This window comes from Cherax quadricarinatus, chromosome 22, assembly GCF_038502225.1.
Source record: "Cherax quadricarinatus isolate ZL_2023a chromosome 22, ASM3850222v1, whole genome shotgun sequence".
Lineage (NCBI taxonomy): Eukaryota > Metazoa > Arthropoda > Malacostraca > Decapoda > Parastacidae > Cherax > Cherax quadricarinatus.
The window spans coordinates 28411813-28428895 of record NC_091313.1 but is presented as its reverse complement, the minus strand read 5'-3'; the positions used below and the strand labels follow the sequence as shown (position 1 = coordinate 28428895).

The window sequence follows — 17083 nt, the reverse complement described above, 5'->3', positions numbered from 1 at the left end:
TCTAGATGGGGAAAAAAAATCGACAATATTTTTCTTTTTGTGTGGCAGAGGGACACTTGCAATTAAACACTTGTAATTAGTTTCGGCATACTTTATGAGAAGTCAAAGTGTTGGAAATAGCAACACTTTTGGTCACATTCTCACATTGACTTCGTATTGTGTACAAATTTGCATCACATGGTTATGAAGGATCCAAATTAGGTACTGAAGACAGAGGGGAAACTAAAAGAAATTTATCAGAACAAGGGTTAACCATAGAAGGTTATATTTCTAGCTAGAGTCTTCATCCATTATACACAGATATTACGACGTTTCTGTCAGACTTGGACCATTTAGAATGTCACTTCTGCAAATGGTCCATGCCGTACCGAAACGTCGTAGTGAGCTGTTCTTTCCTATGTGCGGGTTGTTTGTTTCATTCAAGGTATTGCGCCTTTTGTTCTTCATTCGATATACCCGGGGTACGTTGTAGTGGGGGTACATTGTAGCCGGGATACGTTATAGCCGGTGAGAACAAATACAAAAATTTAATTGTTCGCGTCAGAATTTACTGTCGACATCGTGGAACATGAATAAAGTAACAATTGTCGAAATGAATGTGAGGCTTAGTGCAGTTTTATTTCACGACACACACACACACACACACACACACACACACACACACACACACACACACACACACACACACACACACACACACACACACACACACACACAAACATCCAGGAATACCTCACTAGGGTATTCACGACTTGATAAAGGGCGAAACATCTTTCCACCATATTCTTCGTTTTGCCCACCCATACGAATTCCTCTTTCAGAAAGATATCTTAATAAATGATAAGTTAGACCATCCCTTTCTCCCATGTATTATATCCGAGTTCCCTGATGGCACAGCAGGTGTAACATACAGAATACTGCTGACTTAAAACCAGTCTGTTTATCGATTAATATACAGTATTTATTTTCTCCGTTTATGCAATCCAGTTTGGTTTCGTAAGTTTCCTTAAGATTTTCAAACCATACCTGTGTGTCTGTGTGTGTGTGTGTGTGTGTGTGTGTGTGTGTGTGTGTGTGTGTGTGTGTGTGTGTGTGTGTGTGTCTGTGTGTGTCTGTGTGTGTGTGTCTGTGTGTGTGTGTGTCTGTGTGTCTGTGTCTGTGTGTGTGTGTGTGTCTGTGTGTGTCTGTGTGTCTGTGTGTCTGTGTGTGTGTGTGTGTGTGTCTGTGTGTGTCTGTGTCTGTGTCTGTGTGTGTGTGTGTGTGTGTGTGTGTGTGTCTGTGTGTGTGTGTGTGTGTCTGTGTGTGTGTCTGTGTGTCTGTGTGTGTGTGTGTGTGTCTGTGTGTGTGTGTGTGTCTGTGTGTGTGTGTGTGTGTGTGTGTGTGTTAGAAATAAGGCCGGAATGGTTTACCTTTAAATAGCTCGTCTGCAAGATATTATGTTTCAGTGTTTGAGTTAATGCCCAGCTGATTACAGTACACAGACAGGTCGCCGTCAGCGCAATGAACGCTTCATCAAAGTCACTCTTCTTAAATGAGACTGTTGAGCTGACAGACGGCTGACAGACGGCTTTCCTTAACGTAATTAACTGGTGAGGAAGACGGGCGTGACAGTACGGAGTGGCGTGACAGTACGGAGTGGCGTGGCAGCACGGAGTGGCGTGGCAGCACGGAGTGGCGTGGCAGCACGGAGTGGCGTGGCAGCACGGAGTGGCGTGGCAGCACGGAGTGGCGTGGCAGCACGGAGTGGCGTGGCAGCACGGAGTGGCGTGGCAGCACGGAGTGGCGTGGCAGCACGGAGTGGCGTGGCAGCACGGAGTGGCGTGGCAGCACGGAGTGGCGTGGCAGCACGGAGTGGCGTGGCAGCACGGAGGGGCGTGACAGCACGGAGGGGCGTGACAGCACGGAGGGGCGTGACAGCACGGAGGGGCGTGACAGCACGGAGGGGCGTGACAGCACGGAGGGGCGTGACAGCACGGAGGGGCGTGACAGCACGGAGGGGCGTGACAGCATAGAGGGGCGTGACAGCACAGAGTGACGGTAACATGATGGAATTATAATGGTTGTAAGTGAGCGGAGTAGTAACAGATAATAATAGACGTGATTGATTAATATTTGTAAGAGTGTGCTTATTGCCTGTAGTGAGTATTATGTTCACTAATATTTAAAAAACTGATAACACTCTCTGTCTGTCTGTCTGTCTGTCTGTGTCTGTCTGTCTGTCTGTCTGTCTGTCTCTCTCTCTCTCTCATAACCACACACACACACACACACAAAAAAAAAAGCGATTGAAGATATCATGAAGGTGATAGGCGAGGGGGACATGACCCAGGTGGCAAATTTTCGGAGAATTGGGTGGTTCACAAAGAAAAGAAATCGGCCTCTCAAAGTAATTTTCAAGGCAGAATCAACCCGAACCATGATCCTGCAGGAGAAAGCACGGCTGAGAGGCAAGCAGGAGTTCCGGAGTGTGTACCTCGATCGAGACAGAACACAGGACGAAAGGAAGACAATGAAAGAGAGAGTTCAAAAACGAAAGGAGAAATGGGAGGAAATGAAAAAGGAGAGCAAAATAACCCAGGATCAAATGGAAGGACAAACGCACCCCCCAGAAACACCTGCAGAAGGACTCCAGCCACGACAGCCCCAAGGCAACTGAACAATCCAAACCAACCCCCCGCACCACAGTTGCAGTATTAGAACAGAAGTTGAAGGTTTGGTACACAAATGCAGATGGATTAACGAATAAACATGAGGAATGGCAAGAAAGAATCAATGAGAAGTCCCCAGACATCATAGCAGTTACAGAAACAAAACTCACGGAGACAATAACAGATGCAATCTTCCCACCAGGATACCAGATCATGAGGAAAGATAGAAGGGGCAGGGGGGGAGGTGGGGTTGCTCTGCTCGTAAAAAAACAGATGGAAAATCGAGATAATGGAAGGCATAGATGAGACGGGAGAAAGAGACTACATAGCAGGTACACTTCAGTCTGGGGAACACAAAGTGGTCATTGCAGTGATGTATAATCCACCACAGAACTGCAGGAGGCCAAGAAAGGAATATGAAGAGAGCAACAGAGCAATGGTGGACACACTTGCTGAGGTGGCAAGAAGAGCTCACTCCAGCAGAGCAAAGTTGCTGGTTATGGGGGATTTCAACCACAGAGAGATTGACTGGGAAAACCTGGAGCCACATGGGGGTCCCGAAACATGGAAAGCCAGGATGTTGGACGTGGTGCTGGAAAACCTCATGCACCAACATGTTAAAGACGCTACCAGAGTGAGAGGGGAGGATGAACCAGCAAGATTGGACCTTGTGTTCACCCTGGGCAGCTCAGACATTGAAGATATCAAGTATGAGAGTCCCCTAGGAGCTAGCGACCACGTGGTTCTGTGCTTTGAATACATAGTAGAGCTGCAAGTGGAGAGAATAACAGGAGTTGAATGGGAAAAGCCTGACTATAAAAGAGGGGACTACATAGGGTTGAAGAACTTCCTGCGGGAGGTCCAGTGGGACAGAGAACTGGCAGGAAAGCCAGTAAATGAAATGATGGAATATGTAACAACAAAATGCAAGGAGGCAGTGGAAAGGTTTATTCCCAAGGGCAACAGTAACAATGGGAAGACCAGAACGAGCCCCTGGTTTACCCGACGGTGTAAGGAGGCAAAAACAAAATGCAATAGAGAATGGAAAAAGTACAGAAGGCAGAGAACACACGAAAATAGGGAGATCAGTCGCAGAGCCAGGAATGAGTACGCACAGGTAAGGAGGGAGGCCCAACGACAGTATGAAAATGACATAGCATCGAGAATCAAGACTGACCCGAAACTGTTGTATAGCCACATCAGGAGGAAGACAACAGTCAAAGACCAGGTGATCAGATTAAGGACAGAAGGTGGAGAACTCACAAGAAATGATCAGGAGGTATGTGAGGAGCTGAACAGGAGATTTAAGGAAGTTTTTACAGTAGAGACAGGAAGGGCTGTGGGAAGACGGCACAGAAGGGAACATCAAGAGGGAATATACCAACAAGTGTTGGATGACATACGAACAACTGAGGAGGAGGTGAAGAAGCTCCTAAGTGACCTTGACACCTCAAAGGCGATGGGACCGGACAACATCTCCCCATGGGTCCTTAGAGAAGGAGCAGAGATGCTGTGCGTGCCTCTAACCACAATCTTCAACACATCCCTTGAAACTGGGCAACTACCTGAGAAATGGAAGACAGCTAATGTAGTCCCCATATTTAAGAAAGGAAACAGAAACGAGGCACTAAACTACAGACCTGTGTCTCTGACATGTATTGTGTGCAAAGTCATGGAGAAGATTATCAGGAGGAGAGTGGTCGAACACCTGGAAAGGAACAATATTATAAATGAAAACCAGCATGGGTTCATGGAAGGCAAATCTTGTATCACAAACCTCCTGGAGTTTTATGACAAGGTAACAGAAGTAAGACACGAGAGAGAAAGGTGGGTAGATTGCGTTTTCCTAGACTGCAGGAAGGCTTTTGACACAGTTCCCCAAAAGATATTAGTGCAGAAGCTGGAAGATCAGGCACATGTAAAAGGGAGGGCACTGCAGTGGATAAGGGAATACCTGACAGGGAGGCAGCAACGAGTCATGGTACGTGAAGAGGTATCACAGTGGGCGCCTGTTACGAGCGGGGTCCCACAGGGGTCAGTTCTAGGACCAGTGCTATTTTTGATATATGTGAACGACATGATGGAAGGAATAGACTCTGAAGTGTCCCTGTTCGCAGATGACGTGAAGTTGATGAGAAGAATTAAATCGGACGAGGATGAGGCAGGACTGCAAAGAGACCTGGACAGGCTGGACATGTGGTCCAGTAACTGGCTTCTCGAATTCAATCCAGCCAAATGCAAAGTCATGAAGATTGGGGAGGGGCAAAGAAGACCGCAGACAGAGTATAGGCTAGGTGGACAAAGACTACAGACCTCACTCAGGGAGAAAGACCTTGGGGTGACCATAACACCGAGCACATCACCGGAGGCACACATCAACCAAATAACCGCTGCAGCATACGGGCGCCTGGCAAACCTGAGAATAGCGTTCCGATACCTTAATAAGGAATCGTTCAAGACACTGTACACTGTGTATGTTAGGCCCATACTGGAGTATGCAGCACCAGTCTGGAACCCACACCTGGTCAAGCACGTCAAGAAGTTAGAGAAAGTACAAAGGTTTGCAACAAGGCTAGTCCCAGAGCTCAAGAGAATGTCGTACGAGGAAAGGTTAAGGGAAATCGGACTGACGACACTGGAGGACAGAAGAGTCAGGGGAGACATGATAACGACATACAAGATACTGCGGGGAATAGACAAGGTGGACAGAGATAGGATGTTCCAGAGAGGGGACACAGGGACAAGGGGTCACAACTGGAAGCTGAAGACTCAGACGAGTCACAGGGACGTTAGGAAGTATTTTTTCAGTCATAGAGTTGTCAGCAAGTGGAATAGCCTAGCAGGTGAAATAGTGGAGGCAGGAACCATACATAGTTTTAAGAAGAGGTATGACAAAGCTCAGGAAGCAGAGAGAGAGAGAGGACCTAGTAGCGATCAGTGAAGAGGCGGGGCCAGGAGCTGAGTCTCGACCCCTGCAACCACAATTAGGTGAGTACAATTAGGTGAGTACACACACACACACACACACACACACTTTAAATATCCCACTGAAACATTTGCAGATATCAACATTTCTGCATTAATACATTTTGACGTATGATATCAGTTAATCAAATACCAGAACAATTTTCAGGTAAATGCATCATGGAGGTCATCATGAGAATGTATTTTATATTTACGTTTCGATGTCTATTTTACTGTGTAAATTTACTATTTTCTCGCTGTTTTACTGTGTAAATGACCCTTCAATAGCCTTGATGCTGGTGAAGGATGGTGCCCTGATGCTTCTTCCCATACCCCAAGCCCCTGTGACCCCTACTTAGTTAACGCTTTCCATTAAATAATAATGTGGCTCGGTAAGCAGGGTTTGATAGTGTGGAATCGATCTGAAATATTACAATCATCGTGAATGCTGCATTTAAGGAATGTGCATTACTTCTCGTTGACTAAATACATTTTAGATCTCGGAGGATCTGTCACTGTTGTCAGTGGCGTGAATGAGTGGAGTCTCATACTGCTCATTTGTCCACACAATCCACCATTAGTGTGTTTGGTCCTGTGTTAAGTGTGCCAGTTACCTGCCTAGTGCCCATCCTGCGGCGATCTGCAGGTTGAGGTTTTCAAGGCAAAACTTAATGTGCCTTCCACTTCGCAGGATATACACACTGAGAAGTGCATTTACTTAGCGTATATATGACGAGGGTTCAATCCCTATTTTGGGAATTAAAACATTCTTGTCTAGTGGGAAAAGGTTTGGAGAAATATTAATGACTTTAGTATTGTCGGTAGGTTTTGATTTTAACCAACTATCCTTCACTACTGCTCTCCACCATTACCCTTCACCACTGCCCTCCACCACCACAGCCCTCCACCACCACAGCCCTCCACCACTGCCCTCTTACGGTGCTCTAGGTTAGTGCCAGCCACTCAGGACGGGAGAGGCTGCCGCCACACTCACTCACTTAGTATTAACAAGAGGCCGGGAAAAGGCGCCTCAATTCAATATCTCTATTCAAGGGCGTCTCCAGTGATTCTTAGAAGATGCTAGTGAGCTAGAAGTGCCCACCTGCTCTAGACTACGTGCCAGGGAAGTTTCAATCTTATCTAAAATGCACGGTAATTAATTTTGAAATCATGCTGGGAAAATTTCAATTTTCCCTAAATTGTGTTGTACATCAATTGTGGATTTACCGCTTAGTTTCGATTATAATAATTCTCTAAAACGCGCGATAATTCATTCTGAATTATTGAACCAATTTAAAACGTTCCACTCCGCTTTCAAATACAAAATACATTTGAGCTTTAGGTTGAAGTTCTCGTATATGGACCCATATTTTTCTCTTATTAACACCGGCCGTCTCCCACCCAGGTAGTGGCCCCCGTAAGAGAAAATACTTTGACCATCATTCAGTCACTGTCTTGTCAGAAGCGTCCTGACGTCACAATTAAGATAACCGCAACATTTCCATAATTATTTATTATTACTACTATCATCCTTGTCAGTATCTTCCCATCCGGGTACTCGGCCTTCATATAACGAACACCTTTTAAGTAAACAATTAGCTGAGCAGAAGTTTTCATTCATTCATTTTTTTTTTTTCGATAATCTTAAAATTTCACTTTTATTTTCGAACGCTTCTTTTGTTTAGTGTTCCAATAAAACTGAGTCATCGCACAATTATTAAAAATTATTGATGAGTATAATTTGATGCGAAATATGACTGGAATCGCCTAGAATACGTTACTGTCCTCTCGAAATTCAACAGTCAGCCTGTTCGAACCCCCCCCCCCCGCCATGACCGCAAGCAGGCGAGTACAAGTTGCCTTCGGAGAAAGGTACATATGGTACAAAGGTGGGGAAGGGGTCTTCATCCGAGGAGTTGAGCTTCTACCTATAACCCTGTATAACCCCTACGGGTTTAACTGTGCCTCGCGAATACGGAAATCTTTACTGTGCTGTGTCCTTATTGCTCTGAGCATCAGTCTCTACATTATTATTATTATTATTATTATTATTATTATTATTATTATTTATAAATGCAAGCAGAGTGTAGCTCCCGTTCCTCGGATCAAGAGCCCTATCCAGTCACCAAAGTAGCTCCTCACCCCCATTCGAAGCGTCAGCCTCTGGCACTGTGCCGTAACTCTCAATTAACCTGTATTTCATCGGCATTGATCACAGACATCTATTGAGAGCAATTAGAACGCTCACCCGTATAAATATCCTTCTTTTTTCTCCTGTCATTCATTAAATCTCGCATTACAGCAACTGTTATTAAACTTGTCCTAAACGAGTATGTTCTTTTTTTTAAATGGTTTGATTCGGGGCATCAATTTTGTTGGTGTTTGAAAGAAAACAACTAATTTATATTTCGCATAAGGATGGGCGATGGGAGACGAAGACAACAGAGTATATACACCGAGGTGTGTGTGTGTGTGTGTGTGTGTGTGTGTGTGTGTGTGTGTGTGTACACCGTCATGTAGAGAATCTTTTGGAAAGAGCCTCCCACGGCGTCTCAAAGATAACACTTAGCTTCATGATCTTGAGCTCATCAAAGGAGCCAGGATGTGAGATATCCAAGTAATGACATAAATCACACCAGCTTTATCCTAAATATCTCTCACATTCCCACTGGCATAGTCCCATAGCGGAGAACATTATCTCAACACCTCTTAAAAATTATTTGGGAGGACAGACCTCGCCTTCTTACACATAGTTCCTCAAGCAAGGGTTTTATTATTGTCTATATCTAATATTTCTTCCTGGGCATTCACCTTGACCAAATTATTTTATTACTGAGCTTTTATGTTAGAATCTTCTAATGGCTACTGAGAGTAAATAAAATAAGCTTTTTTGAAAACGGTGAAAAGGCTTAATCAATCTACAAACTAATTTATAGACTTTGGTATAATTTCTACATCGGTAGCTTACTGGGTTACACTGTTCTTTATTGATATGATCTCAACAGTGAGAGTACGTAACTTGCCGTTGCTGCTGACCGTGTCTATACCAATAATATTACTTGGATTATGAGCACGAAATAAATATTCATATTTTAGAAAATACTTAAAAATCGCGAGTGAAAGTTAAAATGAAATTGTTGTATATTGAGCGAAGCCTTTAGAAACTTGCAGTTAATCCAGAGGTTACATTTTGCAAATGTAACTGATAGTATATTACTCAAAGTAATTAAATGTTGCAACGTCAACCAAAGCGATAGTAAAGTAGCATTAGTTCATGGGTAGGTAAGTGCTAAGCCCGTAGGGCTCATAACCAACTTGGAAAATGGGAGGTAATGAACTTGGATAAAGTAATAGGGTAGTTCCACTTCCTTTCATCAAAACACCTGTACCAGCACCGAGGCGGCTGGAGGGGAGCGCTTGAAAGTAACTCTTAAGACTGTAGTAACTAAACAGGTTACTGGAGAATAAGTTGGCTATCAACGTAAGTTGAATACCTCAAATTGATCCAAAATACTTTTAAATAATTCAAGAATGCTTTCAATGTAAATAGTGGATGCATAGATGAAAATGGTATGTTGACAGGGACAAGTTAATAGTTAAAAGACACGTATATACTGATCAAGACAATGAAGGAAACGTATAGCCACAAGTGAATCTTCCAACCCTGATTAGGTCTCGACAAGTCGTATTTCCTTAATGTTTTGATCAATGCACAAGTGTCTCTTACATAAGACACGTGTACATTGATTAAGACATTCATTAACATTCATTAAGGAAAAATGACTTCTTAAGGCCTCATCAGGGCTAGTCACCTTTGGCGAAACGTTCCCTTTAATAAATGTCTTGATCAGTACAGTGTGTCTTTAACTATTAAATGGATACGCACGAGGTTTTTACCATCTACAGGAGGTTTCTAGCACGGACTTGTGCTGTTCGGTGTTAAAGTGTTACACTGTGAACGGCAAGCGGGTACTCACTGCTGCAAATCACTGTTGAAGACACCTTCAGCAATCACCAATTTGACTGGTTTTGCAACAGTGACATAATATGTCTGGACAAGAAGATGAGCTGTACAATTGCAAAGAGCGTGAACCAAGAGGTATATGTTTTTATTTAAACATAAAAAACAATAAGAAAATACACACGTTGCATACCAAGCTTCTATATGGCAACATTTATCTGTATTGCGGCTTTATAAAAAAGTATACAATCTGTTATGTTTATCTCCAGATTAGAAAAATCTTAGAATATACGGAAAGCTGAGGTGAAAGTTATTCTATAGTGAATATTGCACCGCGAAAATATACCATATATTTTTTAAGCATTGTTTGCATAATTTTATCTTGCCGTGTAAGCCAGGAAGTTTTTAATATACTGTTTACACTCTTGCAGACCATGATTCATGGTGATACATACCAGGGTATACAAAGCCACGACAGGAATACAGATACGGGTATACACAGCCGTGACAGTGATACAGACACGGGTATACACAGCCACGGACACGCAGGGATTCAGACTTGGATATACAAGGCCAAGACAGTGTTTGGAAGATGCGCAGATTAATACTGGTATTTGCAAGATTCTCCACGATGATCACGATAAACGTTACATTGGGGAAACAAATATTTTAAACGTCGACGGTGTCATCCTAAATTCTCTTTGCTCGCATAAGAAGTTCGGAGAATCGTAAGATTAATGTCACTAACGCTAAAGTATTGATGGAGTGCAACAACATACGGTAGAGGAATATAAGGAACTCGTTGATAATTTACAATACTATAAACGAGTGTCGAACCTCTGTTAAATATGCCGCTGAAATATCAATGAAATGTGAGTCTTGGTGTTTTCTCCAAATTTAAGGTTTTTACAGATTCTTTAAAACTGACGAATCGTTAAGAAACTTGATCAACAAAAGTGAATTTAATTAAAAATGTATTAATTTTGATGTGAAAAAAAAATGTGGGGAAGGACTCTGTGATTATTAGTAAATGAGCCTAGGCCAGCAGACCTACTCAGGTTTTCCTTTACTCGTAGATTCTTACCGATAGGCCTACCTTAATACTTCTTTCTCGTGTGCAACTGAAAGTGTTCCAGTTTAGTATCGTTTGAAGAGGGTCTCTACTTAGACCGAAAAATATTTGCATTACTTTAAATAAAAAGTGTGCCGAATAAGCCAGGTCGGTGAATTAGGCCTAAAAATAAAAGATACTACTACCGAATAAGCATAAGGAAAATTTGTGTCTGCTTTAAATCTGCAAAATCAATCTGAACATAACACAAAATTTATTTTAACTAATATTAAATAAATTTAAACTTATGTGATACCAACAAAATTTGGGTAAAAAAAAATGTTAGGTTAGGTAAGATTTCTAAGTTAGGTTTGATCAAAACCAACAAAAAAGTATCTTCACTATTAAAAAAATACCCATTTAAAAAAATTTGGGAAGGGGTGAAGCTAAATTTGTAAAGGAGTTCGGCTCTTCGGCAAATTCTATAATGGCAGCGATATCTCTAAGTTGTTACATTAATTTTAGAGAGGTTAGATGGGGTTAATAAATCCAAGTTAACAGTTAAAATTTGCTTACAATGAAATTCACTATTTTATTTTCCATGCATAAGCTCGGCTTTTATTTTTAAAATAATTAAAATTTTACCTGTATTTGTGTTGCAAACATCGTAAGCCTTTATATTTCATCCTTCAAAAAAAAAAAATCATTGTTTATCAAAGTAAAAAAAAATACAGTATCATTACGCAATAATGGTTTTCTATCATTTATTTTCACATTGTGAAATTATCAGGATTATCTTGAGATGTTTAGAAACTCCCCGACGCTCAGGTGTAAAGGAAGGAATTTGGAAAGAAATGATTACAGCATTTATTAGAGGGGAATTAAAGCATATTTCTGGTCGCTGGGATGAAGATTTCCAGCGATTATTGATCATGGTTCATTTTTTTTTTTTACTTTAAAAGGTGATATGAAATATAAGTGGAAGTTAATTATGCGACCTCCATCACAGCCAGCTTATGATTTTTATTATTATTTATTATGGGGAAGCCTTAAACCAGTAGGGATAATAAGCTCCCTTAGAAAGAGAGGCAATCAGGTTTCAAGAAAGATGAGAACGCGTTCAAATCCTCGGATCAAGAGCCCCACACCGGCATCATGCACCTTCCTTGACTGGTGTGCACAGAATGTTAAACGTGGTGGGATGACACCGTAGACTTATTCACCATTGCTTCTTAGAAGGCTGGAAGAGGTTCCTTGATGCCGGTAAAGGGCTCTTGATCCAAGGAATAAATATTTAATAAGTCTTTGAATCAAACCTGGTTTACCTCGCATTCCCCTTTCTCTTTGCGAATTTTCTGACCGTTTGGTTTATTAGTTAGAAACCTGTAGAGCACACGAAGGTCGACAGGTTTTAAACTAAGGTCAACTGTAAAGTAAGTCAGAAAACCTTTTATCTCTAAAAGACAGAGATTAAAGTAAACTCGAAGAGTATACATGCTGAGATATACACCCCTCGTTGCGAACATACGCTGTTGCGTATGTCCACATAGGACTATATATACTCATCAAAATATATGCAGAAATTCTCTGCCTTCACGATACCAAGGTATTGGAATTTTTTTCTGATTGTTAGCATGTACCATAAGACACCCTCAGGTTTAACACTTTCTTAAATTATATCAAACAAATATGGTATCATAATGTCACAAGTATTATGATGTTGAAGCACTAAACCCGTAGAGTCCTATTTACAGCTATAAAGTGATGCAGACTCATCGGTAATATAATAAGGAATCACCTGGTGAAATATTTAGAGAGACGGAGAAAGATTATCCAAAAACTTTCATTAAAATACTGACTTTAACTGGCAATATTTACATATTTTTGTTCCATCACTTGATGTTGTGTCGAAAGAATTACATAAAAAAAACTGCACCTAGTCTTTCACCCAACAGTCATCATCACTGGCGACTGTTTTACGTTGTCGCTAATGTTACGTTATTCGTCGTAATGATACGAGTTCAAATTAATAAAAAAATGGTAGATGAAGCACAGTCATTCCTGTGTCTTCATGATTATAGGTTTAGACATGAACCCTGACTGCTTTCATTATCTCTTATTTGTCTTTTAACTCTAACTGTGATGGTTGGGAGACAGCAGCTATCCAGAAAGTTGCTACAGTCCTGTCATCTTGGTAGCAAGTTAAGAGACAGCAACCATCCAGGGAACTACTGCAGTTCTATCATTCTGGTGGTACAGTATGTTAGTAACCATCAAGTCGTACAGTGGTTACAGTTAGTATATATATAATTCCACCTTTACATGCGTGTTAGCTGCAACCTCTTATGACCTGACAAAGCCCGACATAGACATGTGCTCCCAGTAAAAGCCAGTTCTGCAACTTGTCTTTTTTTTTTATTTGGTCCCGGAATTGAATACAATCTTTTGCTGTAATAAACAATTTCAGCTATTTGGAAAGCAGCTATTAAATACAACAGAAAAAAACTGTAAGCTATAGTCACATAGGCCGAGTCATTGAGAGGAAAGGATAGAACCCTTGATCATAAAGCTAGGATGCGAGACAGAGACGTGGGACAGGACCCGTGATGACAGAGTTAGGATGAGGGATTGTGAAGATGAGGCAGAACTTGAGAATGGCGTGCAGACAGTGACACAGTGGAGGGCCTCTTAAGAGTTTTACCTTGTAAGGAACACTACTTGCCTCCCCTTGTTAAGCCCTTCACTATACTGCCACTCGCAAGGGTCAACTCTTGAATACGATAAGATAAGCAAAGGACTACTCCGAACAGATTATAAATTAATAGTTGTATAAATTGATTATATACTAAGTTGACAGTCCTGGCAGATGAAGATGGGGACAAACGTGACTTATTTTACGTTCCGGATGACGCAAAGCATAAGGCAAGTGCGTTAACCAATGTACCACCGAATTTAATATATTGTATATATATATATATATATATATATATATATATATATATATATATATATATATATATATATATATATATATATATATATATATATATTATATATATATATTATATATATATATTATATATATTATTATTATCTCACAACCCTCACCTAGCCCAAGGGTTATGACAGACTACTAATGCCCAAATCATCTTTCGCGGGACTTTCAGGCGATAGTACGACTTACCAGTATGATAGTATAGTTCTACGACAATTGTTTAATTTGTAGCATTTCATAAACCATCTCATAACTCCACACTGAACACACATTTCATTACTTTCTATTCTCAAAGTTTTGTAGCTAAATACCTTAAATTTGTGCCTTAAATGAACTTGAAAGAGAAAAATATCTGAGAGTACAATTTTTGGGGGATTATTGCACATATATTAGTCCCTGCTCCTTGCTACGTTAGTTAATTCTTTACGAACGGTCTCACTAAATTCGTGGTCTCCGAGGCCCTGCCATTCTTTCTCGTAAAAACACGGCATGAAACCTTCCTCCACTTCTCTCTCATTCAGGTCGCTAAACCTTCTAATTACTCCAAAGTTGAGAAAGTACTTTCTTATTTCTCTTGGACTTGTGTACATCTTCAACGTCTACCAGTGTACCCACGTCCACACTTCACGACTTTCCACACAATCATCTCTGTCCTATCACGTCTGCTTAGGATCTATTACGTCGTGGTCATGTCTTCCATGAAACCCCTGTCATTCATTACAGTCTTGTTATTTAAGTCTTCCTATATAGGTATTTTTTTTCAGTTCCAGATAGGTCTTACTCTGTTCCTTGAGACGTACTCTAGTTTCTGGACATTCTTGAACGGGTTTTGGATCCATGGTCGGTGCTGCATCCTCTAATAAATCTAACTTTCATTACGCATGCTCGTAAATTGCTTTTTTTTAAATTTCCTGACTGCCCTTCTTATGTCCTCAAATTGTGTGTACGCCAGTGTTTGCTTTGCACTGTGCTTAACCAAGAATCTTGTGTGAGGTTTACAGCTTCTGTTCCCACATTTCTCATTCTTTTCTCAGTCTTTCTTCTTCCCCCAGTTACCAAGACCTTGCCTGAGCTAGAGGTGAATTCGAGTAGCCACTTATCCCACCATCCTTGCCACATATTCAAGTATGCATATAGGTTTTACCCTGTCTCTCACGTATTAATTCTCCTTAAAAAATTTTAATCAAAGAAAGGTACAAGATTACTCTCTCAACAGGTAAGTTTTTAACGTACTTCAAAAAGTCTTGGTCCTTGTAAGGACGCTTTTTTGATCACTCTTCTCTGTGAATAAGAAACACTTTGCTGTTTATAGCATTTATTCAGAAGACGTCTCGCCCACTAGAACTTTTCATTGGTAAAGTCCCTGGTAGAAGAAACGTCTTCATAATAAAGGCCATAAACCTCATGTGTCTTGTTCACTTAGTTTCTCAGGTTCCTGGCCTGGTAAAGACAGTTTATAAAGCAAAGCTTCACTCCGGTGACGTTTTTCTCAATCCTGGGAGAAACGTTGCTAGAATTAAGACTTGCTTTACAAATTCACTCTGTACCATACTTATCAGTACTATTTACCTGTTAACTAATAGTTTCTGGTCTTCTTAAATTTATTGTTTCTCTTAAAGCTGCTTGTGAACTCTGTCTTCATTATTTCCACATTCATTACATGCCATTTTCCTACTACCCATTGCCCTAAAACTAAAAAAGTATTTCCTAACATCCCTGTGGCTACGTTTTTTAAGCTTTCATCTATATATCGTTGTTCTCTGTCTTTGTATGTGTGTTTGAGTGTGTACGCTTCTGTTTCCGCTTCTTAAATTACCCCTTGATAAATTTACCACTAGCCTGGTAAGCCCTGTCATGCCTATCCTTAAAATTATGAGTGAATAAATATTTCCTGACGTCCTAGTGAACAGTGCGACTTTAATTTCCAGCTGTGCCCTCGTGAACCTGTTCCTCGCCTCTTGAACAAGTCTGAGACCACTCCATCTAGTCCCCTGAATACTTTGTATGTTATCATGTCTCCCTTGTTGGTTCTTCTATCTTGCAGTATAGCTAGGTAAAGTTACAATAATATCTCCTCATAGCTCATTTCCCTTAGCTTTGGGACTAGTCTTGATGCATACTTTTGATATTTTTCCATTTTTTTTTAACATTATCAGGTGAGGGCTCCACGCAGGTGCTATACTCAATTGATGTGGCACATAGTATAAATCCTACATGTGATATAAGACTCGTTACACATGTATAATACACAATTAGCATAAATATCACAGGTGACAGCACACGTGGACTATTCATAGTGTATAATTATATATATATATTAGTATTGTAACCACGAACGAGTGGCATTAATCAATAACAACACTGCGATTAACCGAGGATTCGAACCCATGTTTTGGTCCACCTCATGGTGAGCGAAAATCACACACGGGACCATGCAGTCCTAGGATTGCATGGTCCTGTGTAATTTTCATGTGTGATTTTCGCTCACCATGAGATGGGCCACAACGACATGGGTTCGAATCCTCGGCTAGTCGTAGTGTTGTATATATATATACCATGTGTGTGTATATATATAATATATAATATATATATAATTATACAGAGTATACGGCACCTTGTGTGATGATCCCTCGTTATGACTCTTCAAAACGAATCTCTAAAAATTACACTAATGTATGTTTTATTTCCTAAAACGTGGCCAGTCGTACAAGCTTCTACGTTGCTAGTATTCACAAGATCATCCTCCTTCTAAAACCACTTCACTTACATGAGATAACACTGAGCTTCGTAGATATATTCAAACCACAACTTGAAATTCTTTTGTGTTCCGATTTCCGTTTGACGTTTAAATGATTTTCTTAACCTTACGTCGTCTTTTTTTTTTAATTATATTATAGAACTGAGTTACTTGCCAATACGTCTGCGTACGTTCAGAATTATCTAACATAAGAATTATTTTCCGAACAATACTTCACAATCTGCTTAAAATAATTTTGTAAAAGATTTTCTCGTTTAATTGAACATGCGTTTGAGTATGCTTTGTAATTATCTAAAAAAATCGAAGCTGAGAAGTGCACTAATGAAGAGAGTCTTACACTTGTCAGTCAACGTGTTAGTGTACATGTGTAGTGTGAGAACCACTGAGATACTTTTGTTTAAGCTTGTGTGTGGTGACTTTACCTTGTCTGACGGCTGGGGACGAGCCACTGGTCACTCCGTGGCTGGTTGATGAGAGTATGAGGCAGTAAGGACAATGCAACAGGTTAAATCTGTTAAGCATCCCCTCGCCAGCGCCTGCGATGCCAGCACATGATTTTTCCCCTCATCTCCAAACTCATATTTATTCTAACCTTTATTTCTTGCCATTAACCATAGAAAAATACATTCTATCATCAAAATTTAAATTTCTTGTTTCCTCGTTGCTGACACAGACGAAGAAGACTGTTAGATTATTGAATATATAA

The 17083-nt window shown here is 40.7% G+C and overlaps 1 protein-coding gene across 1 annotated transcript in view; it reads right to left on the bottom strand.

Annotated features, from left to right (window-relative positions):
• LOC128689713 (uncharacterized) overlaps nt 1–16868 on the bottom strand; it is a 45310-nt gene extending 28442 nt beyond the window's left edge. The window contains exon 1 of the mRNA XM_053778106.1: nt 16800–16868. The gene's annotated coding sequence lies outside the window, so the exon portion shown is untranslated. The remainder of the gene's footprint in view (nt 1–16799) is intronic.
• Between the last annotated feature and the right edge of the window lie 215 nt (nt 16869–17083).